Source organism: Ursus americanus, chromosome 10, assembly GCF_024610735.1.
Source record: "Ursus americanus isolate L20-20 chromosome 10, mUrsAme1.1.p, whole genome shotgun sequence".
In the NCBI taxonomy this organism is placed as follows: Eukaryota; Metazoa; Chordata; class Mammalia; order Carnivora; family Ursidae; genus Ursus; species Ursus americanus.
In genome coordinates this window covers 57,464,355-57,492,120 of record NC_142136.1, presented here as the reverse complement: position 1 = coordinate 57,492,120, position 27,766 = coordinate 57,464,355, and the positions used below count along the sequence as shown (strand labels likewise).

At 40.5% G+C, this 27,766-nt stretch overlaps 1 long non-coding RNA gene across 1 annotated transcript in view; it reads left to right on the top strand.

Annotated features, from left to right (window-relative positions):
• The first annotated feature begins 1,923 nt into the window (after positions 1–1,923).
• The window catches only part of LOC123791866 (uncharacterized), a 46,011-nt gene continuing 20,168 nt past the window's right edge, over positions 1,924–27,766 (top strand). Inside the window, exon 1 of the long non-coding RNA XR_015725963.1 lies at positions 1,924–19,258. This is a non-coding gene — a long non-coding RNA (uncharacterized LOC123791866). The remainder of the gene's footprint in view (positions 19,259–27,766) is intronic.

The following is a 27,766-nucleotide window of genomic DNA, read 5'->3' as shown; positions in this document are numbered from 1 at the left end:
TCTAGTCATTCACTTATTTATTTTAATTCCAGTATAGTTAACATACAGTGTTCTATTAGTTTCAGGTATACAGTATAGGAATTCAACAATTCATGTATTACTCAGTGATCATCAAGATAAGTGTACTCTTAATCCCCTTCGCCTATTTCACCCACCTCCCCTCTGGTAACCCTCTGTTTGTTCTCTATAGTTAAAAGTCTGTTTTTTGGTTTGTCTCTTTTTTTCTCTTTGCTCATATGTTTTATTTCTTAAATTGCACGTATTAGTGAAGTTTCATGGTATTTGTCTTTCTCTGACTGGCTTATTACTTAGAATTCTACTCTCTACATTCATCCATGTTGTTGCAAATGGCAAGATTTTGTTCTGTTTTATGGCTGAATAATATTCCATTGTGTGTGTGTATATGTGTGTGTGTGTGTGTGTGTGTGTGTGTGTGTGTATCTCCCATCTTCTTTATCCATTCATCTATTGATGGACACTTAGGCTGCTTCTGTAATTTAGCTATTGTAAATAATGCTGCAATAAACACAGGGGTGAATATACTCTTTTGAATTTGTGTTTTTGTATTCTTTGGGTAAATACCCAGTAGTGTGATTACTGGATCATATGGTGGTTCTAGTTTTTAATTTTTTTGAGGAACCTCCAAACTGTCTTCCACAGTGGCTGCACCAGTTTGCATTCCCACCAACAGTGCACGAGGGTTCCTTTTTCTCCACATCCTCGCCAACACTTGTTTCTTGAGTTTTTTATTTTAGCCATCCTGACAGGTGTGTGATGTTATCTCATTGTGGTTTTGATTTGTGTTTCCCTGTTGATGAGTAATGTTGAACATCCTTTCATATGTCTGTTGGCCATCTGTATGTTTTCTTTGGAGAAATGTCTGTTCATGTCCCCTGCTCATTTTTAAATTGGATTATTTGGTCTTGGGGTGTTGAGTTGTATAAATTCGTTATAGATTTTGAATACTAATCCTTTATTGGATAAGTCATTTACCAATATCTTCTCCCATTCTGTAGGTTGTCTTTTAGTTTTGTTCGTTGTTTCCTTCACTGTACAGAAGCTTTTTATTTTGATGCAGTTCGAATAGTTTATTTTTGCTTTTGTTTCCCTTGCCCCAGGAGAGATATCTAGAAAGATATTGTTATGGCCAGTGTGAGAGAAATTACTGCCTGTGCTCTCGTCTATAATTTTTATGGTTTCAGGTTTCACATTAATGCCCTTAATTCATTTTGAGTTTATTTTTGTGTGTGGTGTAAGAAAGTGATCCAGTTTCATTCTTTTGCATGTAACTGTCCAGTTTTCCCAACACTGTTGAAAAGACTGTCTTTTTCCCACTGGATATTCTTTCCTGCTTTGTCAAAGATTAATTGACCATATAGTTGTGGGTTTATTTCTGGGCTCTCTATTCTGTTCTGTTGATCCATGTTCTGTTTTCATGCCGGTACCATACCATTTTGATTACTACAGCTTTGTGTGTTTTTTTTAATGATTTTTTATTATATTATGTTAGTCACCATACAGTACATCCCCGGTTTCCGATATAAAGTTCGATGACTCATTAGTTGCGTATAACACCCAGTGTGCCATGTAATACGTGCCCTCCTTACTACCCATCACCGGTCTATCCCATTCCCCTACCCCCCTCCCCTCTGAGGCCCTCAGTTTGTTTCTCATAGTCCATAGTCTCTCATGTTTCATTCCCCCTTCTGATTAACCCCCCTTTCTTTATCCCTTTCTTCCCCTACCGATCATCCTAGTTCTTATGTTCCATAGATGAGAGAAATCATATGATAGTTGTCTTTCTCTGCTTGACTTATTTCACTTAGCATTATCTCCTCCAGTGCCGTCCATGTTGTAGCAAATGTTGAGAACTCGTTCTTTCTGATAGCTGAGTAATATTCCATTGTATATATGGACCACAACTTCTTAATCCAGTCATCTGTTGAAGGGCATCTCGGCTCCTTCCACGATTTAGCTATTGTGGACAATGATGCTATGAACATTGGGGTGCATATGGCCCTTCTCTTCACTACGTCTGTATCTTTAGGGTAAATACCCAGTAGTGCAATGGCTGGATCATAGGGTAGCTCAATTTTTAACTTTTTAAGGGACCTCCACACTGTGCTTTGTAATATAACTCTGAAATTGTGATGCCTCCAGCTTTGCTTTTCTTTCTCAAGATTTCTTTGGCTATTCTGGGTTTTTTGTGGTTCCATACAAATTTTAGGATTATTTGTTCTAGTTCTGTGAAAAATGCTGTTGGTATTTTGATAGGGATTGCATTGAATGTGCACTCCTGAAACCAACGTTACACTATATGTTAACTAACTAGAATTTAAATAAAAATTTGAAAAGGAAAAAAATGTGCAGATTGCTTTGGGTAATGTAGACATTTTAACAATATTTGTTCTTCTAATCCATGAGCATGAAATACCTTTCTGCTTGTTTGTGTCATCTTCAATTTCTTTCATCAGTTTTTTAAGTTTATTTATTTTCAGTTATCTCTGCCCAGCACGGGGGGCTCTAGCTTACAATCCCAAGATCAAGAGTCACATGCTCTTCCAACTGAGCAGCCAGGCGCCCCTTTCATCAATGGTTTATAGTTTTCAGAGTACAGGTCTTTCACCTCTTGGGTTACATTTATCTTAGGTATTCTATTATTTTTGATGCAACTGTAAGTGGGATTGTTTTCTTAATTTCTCTTTCTGCTACTTTATTATTAGTATACAGAAATGCAGTGAGTTTCTCTACATTGATTTTGCATCCTGCTATTTTACTGAATTCATGTATCAGTTCTAGTAGTTTCTCAGTGGAGTCTTTAGGGTTTTCTGTATATAGTGTCATGTCATCTGCAAATAGTGAGAGTTTTACTTCTTCCTTACCAATTTGGATGCCTTTTATTTTTTTTGTTATTCATTGTCACTTTTATTGATAGTTATTGATTGCTGGACTTCCAGTACTATGTTGAATAAAAGTGGTGAGAGTGGACATCCTTGTCTTGTTCCTGACCTTAGGGGAAAAGCTCTCAGTTTTCCACCATTGAGTATGATGTTAGTTGCAGGTTTTTCATATAAGGCCTTTATTATGTTGGGGTATGTTCTCTCTAAATCCACTTTATTGAGGGTTTTTATCATGAATGGATGTTGTACTTTGTTAAATGCTTTTTCTGTGTCTATGAGAGGATCATATGGTTCTTATCCTTTCTCTTATTGATGTGATGTATCACATTGATCCATTTGCAAATACTGAACCACCTTGCATCCCGGGAATAAATCCCACTTGATTGTGCTGAATGATTTTCTTAGTGTATTGTTGGGTTCAGTTTGCTAATATTTTGTTGAGGATTTTTGCATCTATGTTCTTCAGGGATATTAGTCTGTAGTTCTCTGTTTTTGTGATGTCTTCATCTGGTTATGAATCAGGGTAATGCTGGCCTCATGAGATGAATTTGGAAGTTTTCCTTCCTCTTCTATTTTTTGGAAAAGTTTGAGAAGAATAGCTATTAACTCCTCTTTAAACATTTGGTAGAATTCACCTGTGAAGCCGTCTGGTCCTGGACTTTTATTTGTTGGGAGGTTTTTTTTTGTTTTCTGTTTTTTAATTACTGATTCAATTTCGTTGTAGGTAATAGGTCTGTTCAAATTTTCTGTTTCTTCCTGCTTCAGTTTTGGCGGGTTATGTTTCTAGGAATTTATCCATTTCTTCTAGGGTGTTCAATTTGTTGGCATATAATTCTTCATATTATTCTCTTATAGTCCTTTGTATTTCTGTGGTGTCATTAACCAACATATTTAATTTGAACAACTTTTTTGTTCCTTTTGCAAAATAAGATATTTCAGAAGCAGTGATTTGGAAGTTTTTTTTTGCCATTACAAAAAAAAAGAAAGAAAAGAAAGATTTAAAGCCCACAAAAGGCAGCTCTATACAAGCACAATTTCTTGAGTAATTATTGCAAAAATGCTACCTTTGCTTTAATTGTCTGAGTAACTGCTTCAATCTTCATTACATATTGATTATTTAAACATGACTACTGATTCAGGTCTGATAGATATGCCTTGGAATAAAATATGGATCCAATGTTAATACAAATATATTTTAATTGATTTTATTGGCCGTTAAAAATTGGCCATTTGACATTTTGAGATAATGTATAGTTAAGCTTTTCTGCTGATCTATATCTAGTCAACACAGTGTTTCCCAAAGTGTGTTTCAGAGAATACTGGTTCTAGAGGGTGTTAATAGATATTGTGCAAAAATGGCTCAAGGGGGGCACCTGGGTGGCACAGCGGTTAAGCGTCTGCCTTCGGCTCAGGGCGTGATTCCGGCGTTATGGGATCGAGCCCCACATCAGGCTCCTCCACTATGAGCCTGCTTCTTCCTCTCCCACTCCCCCTGCTTGTGTTCCCTCTCTTGCTGGCTGTCTCTATCTCTGTCAAATAAATAAATAAAATCTTTAAAAAAAAATGGTTCAAGGGCCAACTGCTTTAGGAAATATGTGTATTTACTACAGAACTTTAGAGAACTAGCTTGTGACCAAGAGAGGGAGGTAGAATGTATAACATTACCAAAACATTTAATCAAAGACCTCCTTTTTTTAGGAACAAGGTGTTGTACAATACTTTGGCCAATACTCATCTAGTGAATTCAGGTTATTTAGGAAGATAATTGAAAATTGATTGGGTATAAATATTATAACTTGCTTCTGCATTTCAGAGGGACCACAAAAGAAGATAAAATGGATTGAGCATTATGTGCCAGGCACTGTTCTAACGTGATTGCCTTGTTTAACATTCAGAATGACGTTATGAGGTAGTTACAATCATCCTCATTTTAAAGATGTAGAAACTGCCCAAGTTCATGTGGCCAAGAAGTGGCAGAAGGAGGATTCAAACCCACTTTTCTTTTTTTTTTAATTAAAAATTTTTAAAGATTTTATTTATTTATTTGACAGAAAGAGAGAGAGGAAAAGCAGGGGGAGCGCCAGGGAAAGGGAGAGGGAGAAGCAGATTCCCCGCTGAGGAGGGAGCCTGATGCGGGGCTCAGTCCCAGCACCCTGAGATCATGACCTGAACCAAAGGCAGACACTTAACCGACTGAGCCACCCAGGCACCCCTCAATCCCACGCTTCTTAACTACTCCGTTATGTGGCATTTCTAGGATCAGTTATAGGTCTAACCTTCCCAAAGCTGTCTGATCTTGCGCCAGTGTTAAAAGGGTTAATTATTGTTGCTTTTTAGAATGTTCTCTTGACCTTGTAGGGCTTGTACCCACTCTGTACTCTTCTTTTCCTAGATTCTCATAGCTATTATCACTTGTTTATTTTTTTAGATAGCCTGTAGAGTAATATGTCAGTTTCCAAAAATAAAACAAAAATTTTGTTGAGGCTTTGATTGTGTTAAAACTCTAAATTAATATGAGAAGAATTGACGTTTTATGATATTCAGTCTTCTCATCCATTAACATGATTTCCTTTCAGTCTTCTTTCAATCTTGGGTCTTCTCGGGCAGTATTCTCTTCAAGTGCATTTTAAGTAACTCAGACTTTCTTTGGAGATGAACATTTGGGGTAAGGATCTCTCTTCCAAAACCATCTCAGTCCTTTCATGCTGCCCTCTCACCTTTGGTCCCTCTCTTCTTCCCATGCTTTAGCCCCTAACTGTACGTTCCCTTCTCTACTCCTTGACAGATTTTTGAAGCCTTATTCTACTATTTGATGCTGCTATCTTATTTATGTTTATTTATGTATCCCCAGAAATCCTTCAGCAAGGCCAGACCCCTCAGTGCCTTCCTTTTACCTCTGCCAATCATCTAGAGCAGATCCCATTTTCCCTTTGCCCCCTCCCTATTCCACCCCCATTTCACAACATTATTGACCACCCCCCCCCCAGGCTCTTCTGTTGCTGGAATGCCACCCCCACTTACATCCTAGCCCTGTGCATCCCCTTTGAGGTTTCCTCTCCCACTTCCTTCCCTCACCAAACCAGACAAGAGCTGTGACCTAAATAACTCTGCCTCCCCAGCTTCTACCTGGCCACATGGTAGACTCTCAACAGGTGTTTCATCTCCTCCCCTGAGGTCCCATTGACAGAGATGGTGCAGTTGCCTTTATAAAATAAAATAATACTTTGTATTCATCTTCCCCTCAAAAAGATCATGACTATCACCTAATTTTCATCCCAACCTACATAAAGCACAAGGGATACTTTTAGCAAGGCAGGAAGGAGAGTGGTGGTGGCAAAGCAGCAGAAACAAGATAGCAGTTCATTTGTACAGATATTCAGAAGCTGATTGTTCACAATTCAGGAAGTGGCTACATCACTAATATATTATCAGAATATTATCATTTTACTTAAATATGTGAGGTCTTAAGCTTTGTATACTCCTAAGTATGGGTTTATTTTGTCTCAGGATGGTTCTAGAGATTTCTGTTAATTTATATCAGATAGAATTTCTTCTGTTTTTCTCCAACAGAATACTTCTATCATCTGACAATTAAATCCAGTGAATTAAATAAAGGATTTCTGGCTTCTTCCATGTCCATCTATATGGAAGAATGTAATCATTTGTTGACATTTATTGAGTGGGCTAAGCATTGCAAGGAGATTTAAAAAGGGACACGTGATTCTTGTCCTTTAAAAGCTGACATTTGTGGTGTGGAGGGGTGGGGAAGACTCCAACAGAGAGCTCCTAAATAATTTTTTTCAGCCTCTGCTTAAAGACAGAGCTCCAGAGAAGGCATGAAAGGAAAGTTTTTCAACCAGGCTTTTCATAGGGAAACAGAAAAACCCCAAGAAAAAGTTCCCTCAATTAATACAATTGTCCATTTTCCTCACTGAGTCATAGGCTTAATGGATGGAAACTAGATAATCATTTTACCATCAGTGTAGAGAGCATAGAAACTTATGGGGTGTGAGTTCTTTACTGTCTCATTTGCAAGGAAGAGATATGGATGCTTCAGCATCTTTATCCACCTGCTGCTTCAAGGTTCCGAAAATAAATCACCATCATTTCTCCCCCCAGATCACTGCAGTTGCCTCCTAACTGGATGTCATACCCGTTCCTGCCCAGTGAGCAAACAAATGAATATCTGATGGGTCTCTTAAACCTTCGATTCAGTCTATTGACTATAATAGGTACTTGGCTCAGCCTGATTAAGAAAAGTGAACATGAACATTTCCATGAATTTGTTTCAGCTGGTCTGACCACAAGCTTTTGCTGAGTCTCTCCCATGGAAGTGTCAGGCACTGGGCTGGCCCTGGGTATATAAGTAGCTTGAAAAGAAGTAATGTTCTCTGCCTCTGAGTTGCTTACAGAGTCATTGGGACTAGAGACTTGAAAAAGAGATCATTATGGTATGATGGTACAAGGAAAGTATAATGGGGATACAGGGGGAGGCAGTTACCTTTTTCTTTCTTGGGGTGGGAGGAGGAAGAGAACTGAGTTTTGAGAGATAAACATTTCAAGTGAAGGAGACAAGGTACACAGGCACCAGGCCTGGTCAGCAACAGGGGAATGCCAAAGGGCAGCTGAATCCAGCAGTGAAGGGTCTTACATTCCAGGCTAAGGAAATTATCCTTTATCTTATGAATGAGGAGCCAAAAGAGGGTTTTACCCAAGGATAATTTCATAATTCTAGCAGCAGTGTGGATGGTGGTTTGGAGTAGGGTACGTATAGAGGCAGAGAGACCAATGGGAGGCTATGGCCAAGGTCCTGGAGATATTAATGGTCTAAGTCAGTGCCTTAACTCCTGGCAAGTGAGGCAACAGTAACAGGGCCTGCAACCTGCTTTATTAATTCACTGAAAGAAATATTTATTATCCATAGCTTCCAAGAACACTCCCAATTAATTTATATAATCAGCTATTAGAGAAATGCAAATCAAAACAACCATGAGATACTACTTCACCCCCACAGGATGGCTATAATCAAAAAGATAATAACAAGTGTTGGCAAAGGTATGGAGAACGTGGAACCCTCAAACACTGCTTCGTATGTAAAATGGTGCACTGCTTTGAAAAAGTATGCCTGTTCCTCAGAAGGTTAACCTAGAATTAACACATGATCCAGCAAATCCACTCTTCAGTATATACCAAAGAGAAATTGAAAACCTGTGCACACAAAAACTAATACATGAATGTCCATAGCCACATTTTCATAATAGTCAAAAAAGTGGAAATAACCCAAAGGTCCATGTCTTAGTTTGGGCTGCTATAACAAGTTACCATAGACTGAGTGCTTTAAACAACAGACATTATTTCTTACAGTTCTGGAGACTGGGAAGTCCAAAACCGTGGTTGGATTCCAAGGAGAATCCTCGACTTGGTTTGCAGATGGTCATCTTCTCATTACATCCTCCTAGGGGGTTGAAAGAGGAAGGAAGTTCTTGTATGTCTCTTTTTATAAGGGCACCAATCCTATCAAGAGGACTCCACCCTCATGACCTAATTACCTCCCAAAGACCCCACCTCCAAACACCATCGTACTGTAGATTAGTCTTCCACATATGAGTTTGAGGGGAACGCAAGCATTCAGTTCATAGCAGTCTATAAGTTGATAAATGAATAAATAAATGTGGCATATCCATACAATGGAATATCATTTGGCAACATGCTACAACATTATACTAAGTGAAAGAAGCCAGTCACCAAAGACTACACATTGTATGATTTCATTTATATGAAATGTCCAGAGTAGGCAAATCTACAGAGACAGGTAGATTAGTGGTTGCCTGGGGCTAGGGAGGAAATGAGGGGTGACTGTTAAAGGGAACGTTTCTTTCTGGCGGGATGCAAATATTCTAAAATGGATTGTGCTGATGGTTGCACAACTCTGTAAATAAACTAAAAACCATTGAATTATACACTTTAAATTAGTAAGAGATATGGTATATGATTTAGATCTCAATAAAGTTGTTACCAATAAAAGAGCAAAAATATTACATACTAATTATGGAAAGAGAGAAAATATAAGTAAAACTAATATAACTTTCTTCACCAATCTGTAGTATGAAATAATCGATCTCTTCTTTCTCCAGATGATCTCTCCATCCCCTTTGAGACCATGCTTCCCGGGCTGATACATGTAGAGGGCAGTCCTTCCCAGTGCCAAGAGACAGCATGGGAGACCCAAGTCACCACTCCTCCGTGCTCCTGCTCCTGAAGTTGGACCCACGGAGTTATGGATCTTGGGGAGTAAGACCACAGAGGTAAAGTGCCATTTTCATCACATCGTGTCAAGGTTACATACTATCAGCATTGTTGATGTTGATCTTGGTCCCCTTGCTGCGGTAGTGTTTGTCAGGTTTCTCCACTATAACATTACTCTTCTCTCCCTTCCTTTCCCTGCTGTACTCTTTGGAAGGAATTCACTATGCACAGCCCACACTTAAAAGTGGGGAGTTATGTTCCACCTCCTTGTGGGCAGAATAGATATGGAGTTCTTCTGCACGGGAGATATGTTCATTCTCCCTGCATTGGTGAAGATTCTTCAGAGAAACAGAACGAATAGGCAACAGATAGAGATAGATAGATAGATAGATAGATAGATAGATAGATAGATAGATAGAATATAAAGCTATACATATAGACCTACAGAGATAGAGGAAGAGATTATGAGGAATTGGCAATTACAGAGGTTGGCAAGTCCCAAGATCTGCGAGGTGAGATGGCAAGCCAGAGACCCAGGAGACCTGATGGTACAGATCTGGTCTGAGTCTGAGACATGAAAACAAAGAAGATCCGATGTTTCAGTCTGAGTCTGAAGGCAAGGAAAAACCTATATCCCAGTTCAAAGGCTGTCAGGTAAGAAGAGTTCTGTCTTACTTGGAGGAAGGTCAGCCTTCAACCGATTGGATGAATCCCTCCTACATTAGGGAGTGCAATCTGCTTTACCCAGTCTACCAATTTAAATGTTAACCTCATCCAAAGACACCTTCATAGAGGGGCGCCTGGGTGGCTCAGTTGTTAAGTGTCTGCCTTCAGCTCAGGGCGTGATCCTGGCATTCTGGGATTGAGCCCCACATCAGGCTCCTCCACTGGGAGCCTGCTTCTCCCTCTCCCACTCCCCCTGCTTGTGTTCCCTCTCTTGCTGGCTTCTCTCGCTCTGTCAAATTAAATCTTAAAAACGAAACAAAACAAAAAACAAAAACACCTTCATAGAAACATCCAGAATAAATTTTAACCAAATATCTAAGCACCTCATGGCCAAGCAAATTGACACATGTAATTAACCATCACAGGTCCACACCTTGTAAATGTGGCACCCATATGCACCTTCTTAAGCCAATAAAGACAATAGCAAAATCATAATTCCACCTAACATGATACAACTATCTTGCATACAGCAGAAAACACACTAACCCCTTACCCAGAAGAGGACATAAAAGTCCTTGAGTAATGTTTACTCTTCTCCTTGGTATGCTGTAACTTAAAAACTCATAAAAATTATACTCCTTGTTTCTCTAACTGGTCACATGGTTGTAGTTTGTATTTATAACTACCTTCTTGCACTACCCATTCTGTATTCCCTCAACAAGCACCTCAGCTGGTCAAGGTTCTCTATCTGATGGAGTGACCCGAACCTTCATTGCTGAAGGATCTGGGCCATTAATGGTCCAGCCTGGATTGGGTTGTAGATTTCCATTTACCTTAGTCATAGGACATGATCATACTAAGAGATCTCCTGTATTCCAGACATAATCTTCCTTATATTCACTATGGAGTAGCAGTCCAGTTTCCCCTTGGTAGTCAAGATCAGTCACCCCGGGCAACATAACAGCTCCCTTCTTTGCTTGTTGATTCAGAGGCATGAGGAGCCCAAAGTTGCTCGGCAGCAGTCTTAAGTTTCACTTCAGTGAACTCATTGTTATGTCTCCTGGTGGAAGCATTCTTCCCTTTAGAACTAAGTCCTCTACTCAACAAATGGTGTTGGGAAAACTGGACAGCCACATGCAGAAGAATGAAAATGGACCACTTTCTTAACACCATACACAAAAATAAATTCAAAATGGATGAAAGACCTAAATGTGAGACAAAATCCTAGAGGAGAACACAGGCAGTAACCTCTTTGACCTTGGCTGGAGCAACTTCTTACTGGACATGTCACCACCGGAGGCAAGGGAAACAAAAGCAAGCATGAACTATTGGGATCATCAAGATAAAAAGATTCTGCACAGTGAAGGAAACAATCAACAAAATTAAAAGGAAAAAAAAAAAGAACTAAGTCCTCTAGACCAGCAAAGCATAGGTTGTAGGAATAGGAAGCAGAAAACTTTGCTAGTGAATCACTAGGGGTGATAGCAAGTGGTGCCACTCCCATTTCCCCCACTTGGTTCCTGGACTCATGAGCTATGGGAGAAATAGCACCATATATTGGATGCTGATTCGCAGTATGTACAGCATGCCGGAGAACTTTGCCCCAGCCTGCAAGGTATTGCCACCTCGCTGGTGCTGTAATGGAGTCTTGAGAAGGCCATTCCATCGTTCTGTCAAGCCAGCCACTTCATGATGGGGGGTAAGGAGGAGAACATGGTAAGACCAGTGAATCCCTGAGCGTGGACCCAGTGCTCTACTTCATTTACCATTGAGTTCCTTATTGAGAAGCAATGCTGGGTGGAATACCGTGATGGTGGACAAGGCTTTCTGTACGTCTGTGGATAGTAGTTTTGGCAGAAACATTGCATGCAAGAAAAGCAAATTCATATCCAGCGTAGGTATCTATTCCAGTAAAAACAAAACACTGCTCCTTCCATGATAGAAGTAGCTCAGTATAATCAGCCTGCCACCAGCTAGCTGGCTGATCACCCTGGGAAATAATGGCGTACTGGGGGCTCAGTGTTGGTCTCTGCTGCTGGCAGATGGGGTAGTCGGTGGTGACCATAGGCAGGTCAGCCTTGGTAAATGGAAGTTCACGTTGCTGAGCCCATGCATGACCTCCATCCCTACCACTAGAGCGACTTCGTTCATGAGCCCTGTGGGTGATATGACAGAGCCTCTCTCTGGGGAAATACAGAAGGAGTCATCCTATCCATTTGATTATCAAAATCCTCTTCTGCTAAGCTCAGCCTTTGGTTAATATTCATATGGGACACAAATATATTCATATTTTCTCCCTCACAGAGGTCTTTCTACATATACATCCCCAAATTACCTTGTCACGGAGTTTCCAATCACGTTTCTTCAATGACCCTCTAGCCAAACCATTGGCCACAGTCCATGAGGCAGTCTATAATCACACATCTGGCCATTTCTTCCTCCAAACAAAGTGAACCACCAGCTGCACCACTGAAGTTCTGCCCCCTGGGAGGGTTTCCCTTCACCACTGCCTTCAGGGATGTCCCAGGAAGGGGCTGTAGTTCTACGGCTGTCCACTTGCAGGCGGTGCCTTCATAGTGTGCAGAACCATTTGTAAACCAGGCCCAAGTCTTCTCTTCCTTGGTCAACCAATTGCAGGCAACTCCCCATAAGGCTCTAGGTACAGGCTGGGGAGAGAAGATAGTGTAGCAGGAGTGAAGACCAAGTTCGTTTGGTCCTCTTCTTCATGTAACTTTCTTGTGCACACTTACATATATGCCACTTCCATTTGGTGATGGAGTGCTGCTGTACATGGCTTGGTGGGTCATATAACACCCAGTTCACAATGAGAAGCTCAAGTCATGTTAACTTGGTGGCTCATAGTTAAGCACTAAGTTTCTACTAAGGCCCAGTTGTAGGCTGAGAGCTGTTTCCCAAAAGGAGAGTAGTTATTCCCAGAGGACGGTAGAGCTTTGCTCCAAAGTCCTAAGCACATGATCTGTAATTCACCTATAGGGACCTGCCAGCGGCTCCAAAAGCATCCTTATCTGCCACTGACATTTCAAACACCATCGGATGTGCTGGATCATATGGCCCGAGCAGCAGAACAGCGTGTACGACATTCTAGACTTGCTGCAGAGCCTTCTGTTCTCAAAACTAGCAGCTTTTTAGGTCACTTCGTGAATGGGCTGAAGTTACACACTCAAATGAAAAATATTTTGCTTCCAAAATCCAAAGAGGCCCTCAAGGTGTTGTGCTTCCTTTTTGGTTGTAGGAGGGGACAGATGCAATTTAAGGAGTCATGGTCTACCTCCTGGAGGACAGAGTGTCTATATAATTTATTTAGAATTCTTCTGCACAGGAGATTTGTCTAGTCTCCCTATTTCTTTATTTAAGCATTTATATATGTCAGTATGGACCCATGAATATTTGTTTATATTTTGGGTTATAATCCAATACTACTTAATTTTGTTGCTCAAATTGTTCCAGCTCTGGCCTTTGGGCTCAGGACTTTATAAAGTTCCATAGATGATTCCAATGTGGAGCCAAGGCTGAGAACCACTGCTCTACGTAAAACGTTGTTTAGAATTTTACCACCATGAAAGCACTGATTTCCCTCAAATTAGGACAGATCCAAACTGAAAATAAAAAAGAACCTCAGATGGAGTCATATGCTCCTGCAAATACTAACCTTCAGAGGGCGGTTAATTAGGGGTTTCTCCCTCTCTGCTCCCTTTTTTACTGTAGACTATGGGGGTACATAAAATAATACTTGTTTCTTGATTAGGACAAATTTTAAATAAGTGGAGACTGTAGAATTCAGTTCTTCAATCAACAAGCTAAGAGCTGCCTTGTTGCCCAGAAAAAGAGAAGATAAGTGACACTCTGATAACCCCAGTGATTAGCACTCCGGATGTTTCTGCAGAGATGAGTGACTGTCTTGGGCAAGCCACCATTTCCAGTAAGTGTTCTTGACGACAGCAGCGTCAGTAGCTTCACCTTCAGGGAAAGATTCAAAGCTGACTTCCACTAGGTTGAGACTTAAAAGGGCTTCTCCAAGGATCCCTGGCATGCAGAAGTAACAATTCAGAAAGTTACTGGTTCATTATTCTGAGGTAAAATTCCTTTCCCCAAGCGTGGGCCCAGCCAAAGGGATAGCTCATTTCTGGCCCCAACGGTTATAATTTGGGATTGCTATCAAGACAGCCAGTCATTTCAGCAGTCCTCTCATGACATTTAACAGCAGTGGCTGTCACATGAATTTTCTTCGAACCACTCTGGCATATTTTCATAGAACAGTATTTCTAAAGGTGTGTCCTGAACCAGCAGCCTCAGCCATCCCCTGAGGACTTGTTGGAAATTCAAGTTCTCAGGTCTCACACCAGACCTGCTGAATTAGAAACTCTAGGGTGGGTCCCCCCTACCTGGGTCCTAACAAGCCCTTCTGATGCACACACAAGTTTGAGAACCCTGCCCTGAATAAACCCAAGCAATCGTAGCAGTTGGTTTCCCTCTTTTCCTGGTGGTTTCTGTGATGAATAATCATGACCCAGCTAGTCTCAGTGTTCCAGGAGCTCCCCAACCAGTCCTGGGGAAGAGCAGGAACCATCTTTGCATCCCCACAGCCTATGCCTGGCACCTGGTAGTTGCTCAGTAAGTGTTCTAGATGAAGGGATGAATGACTAGACAACAGAAGGGGAAGAATACCTGGAGGAGATTCATGAATGAGATCAATCAGCATGGTCCTAGCGTGGGGACTGGGAGACTTTTCACAATACTACTGCCCAACCTTTTTGGGTCATCATCAGAGACTGACCCAAAGTCCCTAATTGCCGGGCTCTACCACATTCCAGTTACCCTCAGGGCCCCCTCAGGACATTTGGTGCGTCAGCTAACAAACAGCATTACCAGCTTCCTCTTTCCTCAAACCACAATGAGCTGAAGAGAAACAAAAGACATCAGGAAAGGCGAGAACAGGGGCCTTGCCGAACAGGAGGATGTGACCAAGCAGAAGAAGGGATGTTGACAGAAAAGAGAGATTGCACATGGCCACCACGGAGGGGAAAAAATCCAGCAGGGAAATGAAGGTATGCCTTAAGCAAGGTTAGTCCAGTAAGAAGGTTCATAGAACACATATGCAGAAATATAACAACTGTGCCCATGTGTCCTGGCCTGGGTCTATGGGATGTTTGGGAAGAAGCTGTGTGTGTGGGGGGGGGGGAGATCTCCTGACTTTAAAATGTTGGCTTTTATTTGTAAAACCATTCAATGCCAGACAGAAGGCATTTGCCAACAGCCAGGTTGCAAGCATCTGTTGGGAAAATTTCATTTTTTCCTTTAAAAATATTATTTTTCTACTTCCCATTCATGAGGATGGCTATCATCAAAAAATTGGAAAATAGCCAGTGGTGGCCAGGATGTAGAGAAATCAGAACACTTGTGCACTGTCGGTTGGAATGTAAAATGATACAGCCACTTGGAAAACTCTCCGGCAGTTCCTCAAAAAGTTACGTTGCATAGAACTACTATATGATCCAGCAATTCCATTTCTAGGTGTATACTCAAAGCAGTTAAAAGCAGGAACTCAGATACTTACATATTCATTGTTCGTAGCAGCATTATTCACAACAGCCAAAAGGTAGAAATAGTCTAAATGCCCATCACCAGATGAACGGATAAACAAGGGGAACATGGAATATCATTCAGCCTTCGAAAGCCATGAAATTCGGACACATGTTACAACAAGGATGAACCTTGAAGACATTATGGTAAGTGAAATAGACCAAACTCAAAAGGACAAATATTGTATGATTCCATTTATCTGAGGTACCCAGAATAGGCAAATTCATAGGGACAGAAAGCAGAATACAGAGCACTAGGGACTGGGGAGAAGCAATGAGGAATCATTATTTAATGGATACAGAATGTCAGTTTGGAAAGATGAAATAGTCCTGAAAATGGATAGTGGTGATGTTTGTACATCGTGTGAATATATTAATGCCACTGAACCATACAGTTAAAATGGTAAATTTTATGTTATTGTACATATTTTTCTAAAGCATAGCTAATATTTATTGACTGTCTGTATGTGCCAGGAACTATTCTGAGTGCTGTATGGTTCTCACTATAGCCCTCTGAGGTGCTGTTATTATCATCCCAATTTACAGATGAAGAAACAGAGGCACAGTACGTCAAGCACCTCTTCCAGGTCGTCCCTGCCCTGCGTCAGAGTCAGGTTCAACCCTTGGCCCTTAACTGTGATGAACACTGTCTCTGCTCAATCTAAGTAATCATCTCAGTAGAGAACCCATCTGAGTATAACTCAAATGTCACAAATCCTGCCTCTGCTCCTTGCTGGCAGTGTGGGCTTGGACAAATTACTGGGGCACTTTACCTCCAAAATGTCCCAGATTTGTTCATGTCTCTGTATCTCTACTTCTATCAGCCTCTCTAGCTTCTCCTTCAGCAGCAGGCTCGTAAATGGGCTCTGGGCCTCTACCATTTACCCCATCATCTGTTCTCTACAGAGCAGAAAAATAATAATAACATTATTTTGGAAAAATAACATAATACTTTTATTAGTTATTGGCTTAATCACCTCTACGTGACAAATTTTGGAAAATAAATTTGTATTAGTTAATGATTAACCTCTATAATATTGTTTCTTTACATTTTTTGGCTACATAGTCTTTAATCACTTGTTTATATGATGACAGTATTTGAATTGTCATTTTTATAGAGAAAAGAGAAAGATATTTTGGTCTTTTCTCTAGCATAATTGATGAAAATTTGTTTTTTATTATCGATAAATTTAAAAAGTTTCCTTCAGCTTCCCAACTCGTGATTCCTAATGCCTCACAAATGTTTAGATTTGTTATATAATTTGGGAGAAACTCTATCTAAAGTCTCTTCATATGTGCACTGTAAGATTTCAGGGCATGATCAGGCATGTTCCTCACAGGAGAGAACCTTCTGGTCAACAGAATCAAATTCTCCACCCATGGTTTTCATCTTGATGACCACACTATTCCACAGATTAGCTTCTGGTGCTGTATTTCAAGACTTGCTTCTCTTTTAGTACCCATATACTTCTGGTGGTGGGCACCATAAACACATTCATGGAGCAATATGACCTCTGGCCCTGCCTCTTCGTGTCAGAGTATCAGGTAAGTTGGCACGGGGTATGGCTGGAGAAAGCCTGGAGCCACTCCTACATCTGGACAGCTCACAGTAACTTTATATATGAAATGACTGTGAACCTCCCAAGATCCCCCAACTCAACTTCTCCTTAGCCAAATCCCCAAAGTGCCTATGGCCACTCCAACACCACCCAGCACAGGGGAAGCATGACAGAGGGGAAGTTGGGAGTGGAAAAGACATAGCCATTAACCAGTTGTGGTTAGAATGCTTATTTTTGTAAATTTTATGAAAACACATGACCATGTGAATATGTTGCAAGAGTCTTTGCCAGGATTTAGAAGGACCTATGCAAATGAGGGGCCCAGAGATTTTAAAACCACTTATTCAATGAAATAATAACTGAGTGAATGAATAAATGAATTTAATAAGTTGAAAAGGTGAAGGAGTATCCTAGGTATTAGAATTTTCTAGTAGATGGACTTGCAAAAATCTGACCAAACCAGCATGATAATCCAGTCTCTGGACCCCAGTTCAATTCCCACTCCATAGAATCATGCTTCAGCTGTTAATGATGTCCAGAAAGTCTCAAAACCAACAAGTGTAGTTCTAACAATTACTGTTCCTTCAAATTGAAGTTAAAAAAAAAAACTCTATTGTATACAAGCTCTTCACTCTGTAAATTCTTAATTTAAGATTGTCAAGTGAACACGCCATGAACCTATGAGTTATCTTGCCAAAAATACTGAACATGAATCTGATCAAGCTTCTAGACCAAACTACCAATTTACCAGAAATTTTGAGAACAGTGGGTATATTCACCAACACCACAGGGATATATCTGCAAAATCCAGCCTGTGGGAAATGCTACAGGACACATAACCCAACATCAACATATAAATTGCAAAGAAGGAAAAAGGGATGGCTAAGGAAGAAAATATACATTTAAAAATATTTGAAAGACTTAAAATTAACTGTGATGTATGGACTTTATGTTGTAAAAACCATTTTGACATGGATGAGACAATTAGAATTTGAACACTGACTTAATCTTAAAGAAAAAAATTGGTAGGAAAAAAATTAAACCATCAATAGGTAGAAAATAGTACATATAATGACCATTATCTTTAAAAATTCTTTGTTTTCTAATTATAAAATAATAAAAGGTCAAAGTATCCTCTGCTTCCCTGTGCCTCACTCATCTCCTCAAAGGTTAAAAATTTAGTGTATATCCTGTCTACATATACAAATATGTATAATTATATAATTACTAAAAATATATGTGTTGTGTATTTGTATATATACACAACGTACATATTTTAATAATTATATAATATATATTTATTTTTAAGAGGATTAAAGAAATAGGTAAATAAACATTGAGCTCCAGTTAGTGATATGCATGCTGACATGTTTAGGGCTAAAGTGTACTGATATCTGCAAACTTACCTTGAAATACATCAAAATAATAAGTTGGATCGGTGAATGGTATATTAGTCCTCTAGGGCTACCATAACAGAATGGTATATTAGTCCTCTAAGGCTACCATAACAGAATACCACTGGGAGGCTTAAACAACAGAAATTCATTCCTCATAGTTCTAAAGGCTGGAAGTCCAAGATCAAGGTGCTGACAAGGTAGGTTTCATTCTGAGGCCTCTTCTCTTGGCTTGTAGGCAGCTGTGATCCCAGCATGTGCTCACATGACCTCTTGTGGAGAGACACCGGGCGTGTCTCTCTTCATAAGGACACTAATCCTATGACCTCTGTTAACCCTAATTACTTCCTTAGAGGCCCCATCTCCAAATGCAGCCATACTGGGAGTTAAGGCTTCAATATATGAATCTTGGGGGAGACACAAACATTCGGTTTGTAACAGATTGATAAAGGAATGGACAGATTAGGATAAAGCAGAATACAGTAAAATGTGGGTTGTAGGATCTAGAAGGTGGGTACTCACTGTATAATTATTTCAACTTTTCTCTGTGTTTGAGGATTTTCATAGTAAAATGTTGGGTCAAAAGATAGGGAAAGTCACGTGTGGTGAAGTTGAGCAACTTGCCTGAGGTCACACAGCTGAGAATCGTCACAGCCAGCCTTGGAACTCTGACCTTTCCAGTTGTTGAGCCTGGGTCCTTAATCAGCCTGTACACTCACCCTCCCTTGCAACTGATGCACTCACATTCATTTCCCCTTTTACGCACACAGAGCTGGTATATTTTCATTTTACAGATGGGGGAGCTGAAGCCTCAAGAGCTCCAGGACTTGCCCCAGTACGTTTGCCTGGGAGGTAGGAGCACAGTTGAAGCCACTCCTGGCTCATCTTCCCAGGTAGAGTGTGTGGAAAGGGCATGTGCTTTAGCATCTGATTGACTTCCATTCAAAAACTGACTCCAGATAAACTGGTTTTAGGAAGAGTAATGGTCTGGAAGGTAAAATGGAGAGAGAGGGGCACCACGCCCACTTCCTGACCATTGAGGAATTTTGGTGTGAGAGGGAATTCAGCCTCCACTCAACAGAGCTTTAGGAACCTCAGAAGTTGGCAGGTCCCATTAAAAAGAAAGGGAATGTTTGGAGAAGACTTGGTTTTCTCATCTGTAAAATGGAAGGTGATAATGCCTGACTCAAGGGGCTATATAAGAAATGAGAAAAAAATTAAATGAGCATGTGCAATGCCTGACATACAGTAACAATGCATTTTATTTATTAATTGTCCAGCTTTATTGAGGTATAATTGACATAGGATAAACTATACATGTTTAAAGTGTACAATTTGATAAGTTTTGACATAGGCATACACCCATGAAATCATCATCACACTCGATTTAATGCATCTATCGATTATCCTGAAAAGTTTCCTCCTGCCCCTTGGTAATCCCTTTCTTCGTCTCTTTCTGTCCCACTTCTTTCATCTACAGACAACCACTGATCTGTTCTGTGTCACTACAAATTAGTTTTAATCTTCTAGAATCTTATATAATTCAAATCATACTGTATGTATTATTTTCGAGGGGGGAATGAGATTTGACTTCTTCCATTCAACATAATGATTTTGAGATTCATCCAGGTTGTTGTGTGTATCAACAGTTCATTCCATTTTATTGCTGAATAGTATTCCCTTGAATGGGCATATCACAATTTATCTGTTCACCTGTTGATGGATATTTGAGTTGTTTCTAGCTTAGGGCTCTTATAAATAAAGCTGCTGTATGCAAGAATTTGCATACAAATTCTTGTATGGACATATGCTTTCATTTCTCAGGGTAAATACTTATGAGTGGAACGGTTGGATCATATGATTGGTGTGCGTTTATTCTTACCAAACAGCCGGACTGTTTTCCAACATTCAACCATTTAACATTCCTGCCAGCCATGTGTGAGAGTTCCAGTCCCTCCACATCACTACCAACACTTGTCATGGTCAGCCTTTTTAATTTTAACAGTTCTGATCAGTATGTAGTGGCATCTCATTGTGGTTTTAGTTTACATTTCCCTGATGACTAATGATGTTGAGATCTTTTCACCTACTTGTTTGAAGTTTCTATATCTTTTTTGGTGGAGTATTTGTTCAAACTTTTTACCCATTTTTAATTAAGTTGTGTTCTTATGGAGTTTTGAATGTTCTTTATCTAGAATGTTCTTTATCTAGAATATCTAGATGGAGATCCTTTGTCAGATATATGCTTGGCAGAGCACTTTTTAATGTTAAAAAACAAATCTTAAGAGCCATGATAACAATCGTTGACTTTATTATCTTGAGAACATTAATACAAACAAAGGCCTCAGTGATCGAACAATCTTTCTAAATTAATCCCTATTGCATCAGTCATAGCATGTGCCTCCTCAGGAGGTAATCTAACAGAGTGGTTAAGACAAGAGTCTATCAGAAAGAAAAAACTTTTATAAGCTATCAACACTACATGTTTGGAAGTTGCTCCTACCCAAAGCATCACTTTGTCATTTGTGTTTCCTGGGGAGAAATTTCCGGGACATACCACATCAGGTTTGGTTGCCACCCTCACCCCAACAGAATCTTCAGGTCAAATCCTGCCTCCACCTCTTTTCCAGTCACTGGCAGTAGGGCAGAACTCCCAGTCATGCCCACCCCACCTGTCTTTGTGTTGCCGTGTGTGTCCCCCAATCTGACGCAAGCATCATGTCTCCCTACGCCCTGCTGTGTTCTCAGGAACTCTTCTCTATAGTCCTAAACTCTCCCACTCCTGCCACCTCTTCTCTGACTTTAACCAAAACCCAGCTATTCCTGAGGACACTGTGATACCCAGGCAGTGTCCTCCTGGCTTATAGTACAGCTTCTCATCCCTCCTCCTGCCTCCAGAAACCTAGTTCTTCTGAAGATCAGGTCATCTAGCTCCGTCAGCTTCCTCCTTGGAGCTGTTAATTACCTCTCAGCTATACCCCTTGATTCAGGAGAGATGCTAACATTTCGCTTCCTGCCTTCCTCTCTTCCCCTGCTCTTGTCATGTCATTCTCACCCATTCTCAGTGACCTCAACAGCGATAAGTTGGAACCATCTAACACCACGTAGTTGAATCATTCAATACTCTGACCTCTTGGGCCTTCAACCAACATTTCCAATGACCTTTTCCTCCATTCCACCTCAGCCACTCACTCACACAGTCACATCCTCAGGACCACCAGAAATGATCCCACCACTAAAATCTTTCTTTAAGCATCCTACCCTCTGAACACCACCTCTTTCCTTCCAGGTCACTTGTTCAAATGCGTCCACTACCATATTTCTTCACACTTAGCAAAATCTCCAATCCACTGGCCCCCCTGGTGGATACTCATCAGCTTCCTCATGACTCCATTCTCCTTATCCAGCCTAGATTCTGTGGTGCACCATAGTTCCTTCCTTATGAATACACTTCATCCCTCAGCCTGTCTCCCTTCCTCCGTGGCAGATCCTCAGCCCCGGAGTAGCTCTTTCATGCCTGAATCTAAGCAGCTGAATGTCACTGGAGAAAAATCAGATGTGGACTTCTCTCGTTTCACTTTAAAAAAAAAATTTTTTTTTCTTAATTGAGGTAAAACATGCTTGTAGAAGTGGAGAAAAATGAACAACGTGGGGATGGAGAATGGCTGCTTAATGGGTGTAGGTTTTTCTTTTGGGGTGATGAAAATATCTTGGAACTAGATAGGGGTGTTGGTTGCAAAACATTATGAATATACTAAAATGACACTAAATTGTTCACCTTAAAATAGCTAATGGTCAATTTTATGTTATGTGAATTTTACCTAAAATTTTAAAAGAAAAGGAACTCAATTATCATAAAGTGAATACACACATGTAACCACCGCACAGGTCAGAAAATAGAACATCACCAACACTCCAAACCCCACTTGATGCCAACTGCCAACTACTACCCTTCTATCCTGCCCAAAAGCAACCATTATTTGTGTCTGGCTTCTTTTGCCCACATTATGTTTTTGAGATTTATCCATGTTATGCATATAACTATAATTCATTCATTTTCACTGTTGTATATACTCCTTTTTAAAAATACTATCTCACGATTTATTTAACCATTCTATTGATGGACATTTGGATTGTTTCTAGTTAGAGCTATTACAATAATGCTGCTCTGACATTCTTGTGCATACATGCAATCCTCTGGTCAGTTTTACACCTAGGAATAGAACTGCTGAATCACAGGGCATGCATTTCGATCAGAAGAAGAACTCCAGCATCCCTTGTCTTTTAAAATACTCACATTCCTCTCCAAGCTACTTCCCCATTTCTCTGTCCCTCTTCGCAGTGAAACCTCTCCATCTATACATGCTGCCTCCATTCTTTATCTCCCATGCACTGTTTTAAATACTCACTTTTTCTTGTTTAATTTCTGCCCGCTTTTCTTTCACAATTTCTCAGTTTGGGGGGGGGGGGTTGGGGGGGAATATACAGGACAATGTACTGAAGTCAGTTTCAAGTGAAATCTGAAATCAGTGGAATGTCATTAAAAATCTTTCCAAATTAATCCTCACAAAAGCAAAAAGCACACTTGAATTCTATTTGTATAAGTATTTGTAAAATAAAAAAGGCAACATCTCAGTAAAGGTAATGTACAAAATTATAGGTTTCTATTACCACACATATCAATAAGCAGCTTAAATATTACAGGCAATCCTAAGCACACTATATAACTAGTCAACAATGAGCCATCCATATACAGGTTAACCAGGCTTTATACATGTTCCACACTATGCAATAAAACATAGCCCAATCAACAAAATTTCCAAAACATATCTTGAGGTTTATGTGACAACATCAAGTCATTATAAAGTAATGCTCTAGTAGAACAGCCCCAGGGAAAATTAACACTAACTCAGTGCCAAGGGCTTCTGGCCAAGTCACAGAAACTCAAAAGACCAATTCAAGTCTCAAGTCATTCGGGCAAAACAACATCTCACAGGATCTACCACGTAGATTACAGCAAAACAAAGTATGGAAATAACCAATCTACTCAGGTCACTTTCTTAGACAAAAATCACAGGGAAATGAAACTCTATTGCTACCTGTATTTGTTATGCAATATCATTTAAGTGGGTACAGATGAGTTTCTCATCCGTTCTCATATCAATTCCAAATATGCACACATTCTTGTAGATAAAAAGACAATCTTCATTTTTTTAAAAAAATCATCTTATTAGTCAGTCATAATCACCATTTAGCATCTTGGTTATTAGTAGCAATATATTTTCTTTTTTAACACAGGGACACGACACATGAGAAAAGAGCATTAGTGACAACAAAGCAAAAGTAAGTTGTATGCGGTCCAGTTCTAGTGTGACCAGAATACCTTACAAATGCCGTATGTAGGTAACCGATGGGTACTTGAGAGGCCTTCACACGGATCAGCCATCTGTTGGTGGTCAGGGAATGGATGCATCTGAACCTGAGGGTGCTTTCCTGTCGATTAGCAGATGAGGGAACGTCCCACTAGAAAAACTAAGGATTTAATAAATAATTTCTTATCATTCATTTTTTATAGCTACTATGCTTTAATTTTTCTCTTTGAGCATCTTAAACATTTAAAAATCTTTGTCATGGGGCACCTGGGTGGCTCACTGGGTTAAGCATCCAATTCTTGATTTCGGCTCAGGTCATGATCTCAGGGTTGTGAGAATGAGCCCCACGTTGGGCTTGAGATTCTCTCTCTCCGTCTCCCTCTGCCCCTGCCCCCACTCATGCGTGCTCTCTAAATAATTCTCTAATAAGTAAATAAGTAAATAAATAAATAAAATCTTTTAAAAAAATCTTTTTCACACTATCCCTTACTAGAGGTGATGCAGTGTAACGCACTCTGTCACACCCTGACTCTAGGTAATGCACTGGGAGGAACCTGGAATGGGGGATGTCTCTCAGTTCTAGAGGCTGGAAGTCCAAGATCAAGGTGTCAGCAGGGGTCATTCTCTTTCCAAAGGCTCTAAAGGAAGAATCCCTCTTTGCCTCTTCCAGCTTCTGGTGGTTCCTGACAATCCTTGGTGTTCCTTGGCTTATGGATGCTAGGGTGCTAAGCTAGCAGGACTTGCTGGATATAGGCTATTTTTGGGGTGCCAGAGTAAGCCATGCACAGGAAAGTGTCAGGCCTCTCAACTTGCCCCAAGCTGCTCTCCGGGGTGCTAAGGATAGCTATTCGCAGGGAGGTGCCATGCTGGCATCATTCTCCTGTGAAGTTGCCCAAGCTGGGCCAGGGGAAGTTGCCCACAGGGACGTGCCATATGCCACTGGCCACCCCTGCACACTACAGGAACCTAGCCTGACAAGCCACCCTCACTGCAGGGGTCTAGTTGTATGAGAAGCATGATAGAATCAGGAAGCAAAACCCTCCCTCCTCCAGTGTTTCTATAGTACCTTTTACCAACAGCCTAAGCATCACCTCCACGGGCAAAGAAGAAATATTTGGAGGGTCCATCTCCATCATCACAGAGCAGACAATGAAGAATGGATTTGGAGCCAAGAGGCAGTAAGTTGATAATTGACACAGCCTACCTCTTTGGCTACACAGTTTCCATATACATCTTTCTACAAACATTGCAACTTATATAAAATAGCAAAGTAACTTTATATATTTTTTAAAGATTTATTTATTTATTTTGGGGGGCGGGGCAGAGGGAGAGGGAGAATCTCAAGCAGACTCCCTGCTAAGCACGGAGCCCGATGCAGGGCTCGATCCCAGGGCCCTGAGATCACGACCTGAGCCGAAACCAAGAGTCGGACACTTAACTGACCGAGCCATCCAGGTGCCCCTTAGATTTAATTTTAAGTAAACTCTACAGTAAATGTGGGGCTCGTCACCACATCCCCAAGATCGAGAGTCACCTCCTCCACCAGCTGAGCCAGCCAGACATCCCACAACTTTCTATTTCTAACTAATCAAGATACAGGTATCCTTCCAAGTGAAGAAGTTCTCACCCTTTCCTCAAAATGAAGAGAGGCAAGGTCCAAACAGTCACTATACCCATTGCTGGTTATGTTAATTAATCCCCAAGTTTTGTCACAATTCAATCTGCTATTCTGTTATCCTTAAGACTAAGCTATAAAGCTAACCTCCAACAACTTATATTTAAAAATAAAAATGAGAAGGAGAAAAATGAAGAAAAGGGTTGATATATGCAAATAGAAACCTACATATACCAAGCAAAGAGAAAATATGCAAAGCAATATACTCCTCATTTCTTTATTTGGCCATGAGACTACAGTTGATAGCTATGGCTTCTTTCTTTTATTATTCATCCTGTGTTTCTCCCACCTTCAGTCAGAACTTCAGCTGGTGCAATAACCCAAACCTTCATTCCCAAAAGGACTGCGTAGCCAATTATCTTGCATTTGTTGTTTGTCTGTTTCTATGGTTTCCATTAACACTTAACATTGGGCATGAAACTACTTTATAAAGACACCCCAGGAAATCCCCTGGGTTCCAGACAAAGATCTCCTGGTCCCTACAGTGCAGCAGCAGTTTAGCTTCCCTTGGTAGTTAAGATCAGTTGCTGCAGGCATTAGACTAACTTTTGTCTGCCTGTTGGTTCAGTGGCATAAGTAGCCCAAAAAGGCCAGATGGAAGTCTCACTTTCCAACTTAACAGAACCGTTGTTGTTTTCCCTGGTGGAAAGATGTCCTCTTTGGGGACTAAGACTTCCAAACCAGCAGAACTCAAGGATAAGCAAAAATGAACTGGAAGTGAGTTATTAGGTGAAATACTAAGAAGAGCCACTCCCATTTCCAGCCCTTGATTCTGGACCCATGGGTTCTGGTTATGTGGGAGCCAACCTGCCTCTTCTTTAATCAAGGAGCTTCGGGTAGGTAAATTGACTTAGGTCTGAAAACTGGTAAAATGCCATGACTTGCCCACAGTGGTGGCTCAAGGCAGGTGTTTGGCTACCAGACTTAGAGTGTTTTCCTCTTATATAGCTCAAGCTACTCTAGTAGATGGCTCATCTATTTTTCACTCCAGGAGCATGATAAATTAACCACCATCAAAGGTCAGGCGAAGGCATTCTGATTACCCTCCACAGTCATTGCACCCACTCTGCCTCTGGTGATCAAGTGCTGCCACTCTCTCTACCACTTTAACGTCCCATCATCACCATTGGGATTGGGAGGCTGTGTCAGTGGCTAGGCCAGACCAGACCACCTGGTCTGCCAAGCAGAGCAACCACAGAGCCATCCTTTCAGAGAGTTTGCAGGGGCTCCACTCTTAATGCATTTCTCAATTGCTTTAGTGAGAGAGAGGTGTTCTGGCCTTGTCATGCAGCATAGTTGGGCAGCAGAACTGAATAATGACGTGAATGAGCACTGTGAAGAAATGTTTTGTACCATCTTCTGGGCTCTGTTCACAATGGACTAATTTTTTTCCTAGTACTACAGACTGTTTAGCTATTTTCTGGCATGATGGAAAAGTACAGAAAGGTATGACGGTACTACATGAGTCAAAGCCTCACAATGGCAGAAACCAGAGAAGTCTCTGGGTTCTTCAGCTGCCTTCATTTGTGAATCTTTTCATTTTAGGATTCTGCTATTATTTTGACAAATTTCCCATCCTTAGTCTTGGGTTTCTCCATTCAAGTTCTAGGGGGAAAAAGCTGAGTTTTCCCTCCTATTTTATCAGTATTCTTGGAGCCAATATCAATCAAAGCCAAATTCAGTAACAGGGCATACTTTTAATAGGTGCGGTTAGCAAGTATTTTAAAGAGTAAAGAACTTTCACAGCAACTTCCACAAATGCATCTGACATCATGCTTTTAAGCTGGAGAAAGTGCTTGGGGAATTACACACGGTATGTATAAACTTGAACAGGCTGTACTCACAAGGAAAAACATGTGATTTATCTAAGCATAGTAAATACCTCAGAGTTTAGTTTTCCCGGTAGGAATGTCTCGTGTAAACAGTAGCAGTGACTATCCCTATAGCAAAATTTCTAAGCATGCAGATAAATCAAATTTTTCTAAAGAACATTTGCTCAGTAACATCTTTGCCCTTTTATTTACAGACTAGAAGAGGGAAGAAATATGAAAGACATACTTATACTACCTTATCTTTGCTCATACCCTTTTCCTTACAGTGAAAAGAAAATGTACTGCGCCCTAAAATTCAAGACCAATGCCATATCACTAAAGCTATCAAGTTTTGCAAATTCACACCATGACAATTCAGGGCTCCTTGTTTGGCAAACCACTGTCTGGGTGTGGGTACCCTTGAAGCCTCCCAGATCCCCGTGTTACCACTGCTTCAGAACAATGCACAAGCCAGACCTTTAAAGGAGAATTTGAACCTCCCTCGTGTAGTCAAATGAAACAGATTTATGCTGTTAACTCTTC